The sequence below is a fragment of the Chiloscyllium plagiosum genome, unplaced genomic scaffold (genome assembly GCF_037043375.1).
Source record: "Chiloscyllium plagiosum isolate Xiang-an unplaced genomic scaffold, Cpla_swu_hap1 HiC_scaffold_14, whole genome shotgun sequence".
Classification (NCBI taxonomy): Eukaryota; Metazoa; Chordata; class Chondrichthyes; order Orectolobiformes; family Hemiscylliidae; genus Chiloscyllium; species Chiloscyllium plagiosum.
In genome coordinates, this window is record NW_028270152.1 from 101,084,027 (window position 1) to 101,091,282 (window position 7,256).

The window sequence follows — 7,256 nt, forward strand, 5'->3', positions numbered from 1 at the left end:
ACGCCACAACGAGCGAAGAGTACAATTTTCACACAGGCATGAGATTACATCTGACAATTGATCTCACTCAGTTGAAAGCAATTCAATTCAATTCAATCACTCTTTCTACTCCTTTTTTCATCAGAGCGCTGCTATCTCCATGTTGGGTTATGGGAAGATGTGGATTTTCCATTTTGTATGTGTGAAGCGACAGTAATCAAATAGTTCCCTAAATGAATATTGACTGGGGTGATGTGGAAATATGTTGTCTGGATTCAAAGAATAAAGCGAGGTAATGTGATTTGCAGATTGTTCTACAGTGAAAAGCCATCGCTTTCATGTGGCAAATAAACAAATTTCAGGCAACTATTCGAATTTCTGTAATCGTCATTCTGCTGTGCATGCTTACTTCCTCTCCAGATGTGCAGCAAATTCTGCCTTCACTCTGAGGCAAAGCATTCCAAGTTCCAAACCCTTAGCATCAGCAAATGCCTATAATATGTTACATTTACTTACCAAGTTACTGAGCAGTCTGTTGTCTGACGAAACTTCCCATAAATGATAAGAATCCTTGAGCATGTCCACTTAACTCTTGGCGCTACAATGTGATTAGATTCAATTGTTGATTTTCCTTGCTTTAATTAGAAAATATATGCAATTATAGAATGTAGAATATTACAGCACATGACAGGTCTTTCAGCCCTCGATGTTACCCCGACCTGTGGAACCAATCTGAAGCCTATTCACCCTAAACTATTCCACTTTCATCCATATGTATATCCAATGATCATTTAAATGCCCTTACATTTGGCTGGTCTACTAATGTTGCAGACAGGGCATTTCACACCCCTGCTTGCCTCTGCGTAACGAAAATACCTCTGACATCAGACCTCACATCAATTACCCCACAATTTAAAGCAATGCCTCGTCGTGCTGGCCATTACCATACGAGGAAGAAAGTTCTCACTGTGCATCTTGTCCAACCCTCTGATTATCTTATATGTCTCAATTAAGTCACATCTCAACCTTCTTCTCTGTAACGAAAACAGCTTGAACTCCCTCAGCTTTTCCTCATAAGAACTTCTCACCATACTCGGCATCTTACTGATAAAACTGCTCTGAACCCTTTCCAAAGTTCCCATGTCCATACTGTAATGTAGTTACCAGAACTTCGTGCCACGGCCATGCCAGAGTTTTGTAGCTGAAAAGTGGCTGCGAACGACAATCCCTCTAGCAATATAAGCCAATGCACCATAAGCCTTCTTAGCAGCCCTATCAACCTGAGTGGCAATTTTCAGAGATCTATGGATAACATGATCTCTCTGATCATCTACACGATCCGGAATCTTTCCTCGAGCCCACCATTCGGTATTCCCGTTGCTCTTTTCAAAGTGATTCACCTCACACCTTTCCACAATAAACAGCATTTTCCACCTCTTAGCCTAGCTCTATAGCTTGTCTCTGTCGCATTGTAACCGACAACATCGTTCGTCACTATCCACAACTCCACCAACATTAGAGTCATCCCCAACTCTCCTCACCAATTCTGTCACGACCACATCCAGGTCATATTTAAAGATGACATACTGCAGTGGCCGAAAATGGATCGTTGCATTTCACTACGAGTAACCAAACTCCAGGTACTACAACGTCCATGATCCACAAATGTCTGTTTTACTTCAGCTAGCCGATTTCTGATCCAAACCCGAAATCCACAGTGATTCCATGCCTCTTAATTTTTGTGCAATAGCATCCGATCTGGAACCGTTTCGAACACCTTCTTGGAATCAACCACTTCACCATTATCTACTGATTGTTCACGTTCTGAAAGCAGTCAGTAAGGTTTGGGAGGTACGATATAACCTTCACAAAACCGTGTTCCACATCTCTAATCAAATATTCCTTTCTTGATTATTATAAATCAATCTCTCATAATCTTTTCCAACACTTTACCCACCACTGAAGTGAGGTTCACTGGTCTATAATTTCCAGTGATGCCCCTTCTCCCTTTCTTGAACAACATGAACAACATTTTTTCTCCTTCAATCTTCTGGCGCTATTCCTGTAGAGGTTGAGCCACAGAGATCAAAGCCAAATGCTCTGAAAGTTCAATTCTCAATTGTGATGTCGATGACAAAATGAGTAATGTAAAGTGTCAGGTAATCTCCTTTGGGACTGAGCTTTAATCCATCGAAATGTTTAATGATGGCCATGGCACTACTGCTATGTGAAATGCGTTAAAACTGTCTTGGACTGGCCCTCATGTAAAGTAAAGCACCTCGCTTAATTGGCACTACATTTTCTCCCTGCAACACTGAGGTCGAATTAAAGCACTCGACACTACCTGTAAAATACACTTTAGAAAGTCACAGGATGCATGAGCGATCACCTTCTGTTTCCACTACCATTACCACGCATGGAACAGCAGATACATAGGAACACTCCCTCTGTGCACCAATCTGCACCTGATTGATAATCTCTCAAATCTCCTTCATTGGGAAGAATCCAGGAATAGTAGTGTGAGTCTATCGACAGCACAAGGACAGCAGCAGTTCATTTTTTTTTTCCTCCAGGACAATTATGGATAACTATCAAAACGCCGAATGAACCTGAAAATTCTACATTACTGATTCGTTTTTGTAAGACGTGTGGCAAATACAGACTAAAGCTTCTCTGAGCAGGCCAACTGTTCATTTTGAATCGTGTCATTGCCTACTTTAACAATGCAGTCAGTGCAGTGCAGTCTGTGAGACCGACTAATCCCACGTAACAGGCATAATGGTTTCCTAAATACCTTTTCCTGACAAACATTTGGAGCAGACTAGTGTTCTACTTTTTTCCTATGCAGTAGGTTTCAGGAATTGCTTGCCATTCTTCCATTTCTGGATAACAGGATCAAAGATAAAATGGTTATTGTCCAGACTTTTTTTTTTGTTATGACTGCCGAGTAGTTAAGTAGTTTCCTTCTGTCTCCCTGTTGCAGTCCAAATCGAGTTCAACGATGTCATCATTTCTCTGCTTATCAAGTTTGTGTGGACTAATGATCTCTACTAATTGACAACAGAACAGATGTATGGAGCAATCTCCTTCCATTTCTGTGCGATGTGCTGAAGTGTAATATTAGTCGTGCCTGCTCTGTTATATCAGTTTCTAAAAAATAAATCAAGACGCACCCTTGGATGCTTCTTGAAACGTGACAAGCATTTAGAAGATGTGTCCTATATTCAGCAGGACATTTTATGCATGTGCTTAGATATTCTCAAATTCTCTTTCAGGTATTGATTCTACGGAATCAACTAAGATCCTTACAAACGTTTTCTCAAATGCAGAAACGGGTATAAAAATGCTGGCTTTATTGTTGCCTCAGTGTTTACAATTACAATTTCTAGCAAAATTTAACCACATCTTGATGCAGTACCAACAATATATTTTTCTTTATTAGCATGAGTTTTTCTCCTACTGGTAATTCATATGCTCCCTGCAACACCTCCCTTCTGCGAACCACTGGCAATACACCTTTTTGAACCTTTGCTCATCTCTCATCCAAATACCATGGTCCCCATTTCCTCATCAAGTGATTTGTTTCTATATCAGATGGTTGCGTTCCGAAATGCTTCGAGATTCTTCTTCTGTGTTTGCATTTGGATACAATTATTTCAGTTTTCCATCTTTTGTTGTACCTCACTTAATTTTTCTGAACGGAGAAATTCCTCTTTGGCCACCACCTCTTCATGATTTGGCTCAAACATTCCATCAAACATCATTACGGACAATTCTACTTGAACGTTCTTATCTTTATTCTTTGATTTCTCATCCTTTTTTCCACTGGTGATATTTTGACCTTGCTATCACATAGTCAGCAATCATCTCATGATATATCTGCTTTGATAAATCAGTATGACAGAATTCTGCTTATCCATTGGGTTTTTGACCACAGTCGGCAGCAAACCTACCTGTGGCCCAGTTATATTGTTATAAAAGACAAATTGTAGTCCAGGAGCCGAGAGTTTCTCCAGTATTCATTCCAATACTTCTCCACTTTTCACTTCATACTCCAACCTCACTAAACATTATTCTACTTCTCTCACAATAGCAGTGATATTTAATTCCACCCGCATATTCTTTAACATTAGTAGGTTGATTGAAGATCGTAGACACTATGTATGTTTTCTGGAAGGAATATTGATATTCATTTAGTGCTCTGTGTCCACTCCCAGGCCTTCAGATGAGCTATCGTAAATTTCCAGCTGGTCTGGAATGTGCTACTGGCTAAGAGGATGGCATTCATCACATGTGATGAATGAAAAAAACCTCAATGTGGCAAGTCAATCTCCTCGTTTTCATTTTTTCCTCTGTTCGCAACTAAGTATGCAATTTCAGAAACTTGGCAAATGTTCGAATTTGATGAGTTACAAGACACGTAAGGATTCAAATATTGGCAGCTCGGAAGAGCAGACTTCAAGTGATAAAAATATTGATAACAACAACTATTCAGTAGTTATTTTTCACAAAATAGATCTGTCAAAATTCAGAAATAAGTTGATATACACGACATCTGGCGTCCAATGCGTAAAGAGGACAACGAAAGTGAAGTCCAGAATGCCAGGGCTGATTCTTATTTTGGTTCGTTGTGTTATGCAGAACAAAAACATTCTAAATGAGCGGAACTAATGGAAGTGATGATTTGACGTAATCGACACACTGAAGATCTGATGTGTGCAAAAAAAAAGTTACCGTTTTCATAGGTTGCAGACAGAGAACTTCGATAATTACAGGCAGTCATTCATTTTCAGAAATGAGGAAACCACCAATTTTGCTTTTCCAAGAGATTTACTATCCAATTATTGCAGCTGCTTGTCTTCTAGGTGAGCTATTGATCTTGTTTCATTCTTGTGATTGTATGTTATCATTGAAAGCATTGAATACTCTAATTTTCCACTCTCACTGTTTACTCTCACTCTTAATAAATATCTTCATCTTTATTTCAATCATGCATTGCAATATTGCCGACTCTGTCTCTTATATCTATGTCAATTACAGCTAACATGATGACTGTTTCAATTATTTTATGAGGAAACTGTGGTCTTTTCAAATGCATCTATGCTTATATAATGGCCATGGCGACATCGGATCTCTTGATCGTTGTCAATAATGTTGTATTATATCGCATTTTCACTTATGATTTTCCATTTTCCTTCTTCTCCCATGCGCCTGTTTGCACGCTCATTCTATACATGACCTCCATCAGTCTCGATTTAACTCTTTGGTTCACTGTGCTCTTCACGTTTGTGATGATCTGCTGTCAGAGATTTAAAACATTATCTTGTACTGAAAGAACTGCAACAACGATATTAATAATCATTACAGTCTTGATCTTGTCAAAGGATATTCCAGTTTTGTTGGCATATGAGCCAGAGCAAATCAATAATAAAATCCAGTGGGGCTACCGATCAAATGTAAATTCAATTACGTGGACAGCGTTTGCCTGGTTTTATAGCGCCTGGATTGGTTAGTTTCCATTTCTCTTAATTCTCTCTTTTAATTCTTTAACCATCCTCCATATTGTGATGATGGATAGAACTCGCATTAGACTCCGTGGTTACAGAAAAATGAATGAAAGTAATGCAGAGACGGAGAACCGGGGGAATTCCATCGTCTTGCTAATCTCGATATCCAGGGAGAAAGTAAGGACTCAGATGCTGGAGATCAGAGCTGAAAAAATGTGTTGCTGTCAAACGCAGCAGGCCAAGCAACATTCAAGGAGCAGGAGAATGGACGTTTCGGGCAAAAGTCTTTCATCAGGAATGAGGACAGTGTGTAGAGGGATGAGGATACCTTCTTTAAGGAAGGTATCCTTGCAAGAGGATTCGCAGTTGTTTAAAATCAAAAAGGAGAAATTGAGGACTGCAAATGCTGGAGATCACAGCTGAAAACTGTAGTGTTGGAAAAACGCAGCATCCAAGAAGCAGGAGAATCGACGTTTCGGGCAGAAGCCCTTCTTCAGGAATGAGGAGGGTGTGTAGCGGGAAGAAGATAGCTTCTTCAAGGAAGGCATCGTTGAAAGAGGATTCGCAGTAGAATAAAATCAACTAGGAGAAAGTGAGGACTGCAGATTCTGGGGATCAGAGCTGAAAAATATGTTGCTGGAAAAACGCAGTAAATCAGGCAGCATCTAAGGATCAGGAGAATCGAAATTTCGGGCATAAGTCCTTCTTCAGGAATGAGGAGGGTGTGTAGAGGGAGGAAGAGAGCTTCTTCGAGGAAGACATCCTTGCAAGAGGATTCGCAGTAGACTAAAATCAACTAGGAGCAAGTGAGAACATTCTCCAGCATCTGCAGTCCTCACTTTCTCCTAGTTGATTTTAACGTACTGCGAATCCTCTTGCAAGGATGCCTTCCTTGAAGAAGCTGTCTTCCTCCCTCTACACAACCTCCTCTTTCCTGAAGAAGGGCTTTAGCCCGAAACGTCGATTCGCCTGCCCCTTGGATGCTGCCTGACATGCTATGTTTTTCCAACAACACATTTTTCAGCTCTAATCTCGACATCCATCAGTTTCCTGTTGCTTTGCTTGGCATGTTCTGCTGCTTTGGTAATTACCAGACGGTCAAACCCTAATTATTACAGAGGTGACTTTAACGACTCTGAATATATTGCAACGGAAACAGGAAATATCTTCAAATTGTTGAGTTGTTACCTGAATGCAACAACTCAGAAAAAATTCAGAGAAGAACTGAAGGATGCAAAGGGATCGCTATTGAAATAACCTCTCAGATTAGTTAGAAAAATGTGGACAATAGAAATATAGTTTAGCAGAATCTCTTTGTAGCTGAGTCTAGATTGCAGCCTGTTTTCCGCAATGACACTCCATGAACTCCCCGGGCTGTACAAAATGCTTTTCACAGTTATTCCATAGATTTTCAATCAGACATTTGATTCGTGCTAATTTCTGTTTCGTCCGATTTTTGTCTGAAATATATAGATTATATGTCCATTGAAACGTGACATCTTCAAACTCAGGATTCAATGTTCTAAAACATCACTTGAGCAGTGATAATTTACACATAAATACATGAAATTAAAACGGATACCGTGATCAAATACGCCTGTTTAAAGTCGTACTCGTGTTTATTGCTGTCAGTAGAAATCGTCAGTTATTATTGCTTCAAATTTCAAACTGGCTATTTTAAAAAAAATTTGTAAGAAAGATATTCTGACAAAACTACACATTGTAACGCCATAGTCGACAACTTCAAACAGACAAAAAGAAACATAGGAA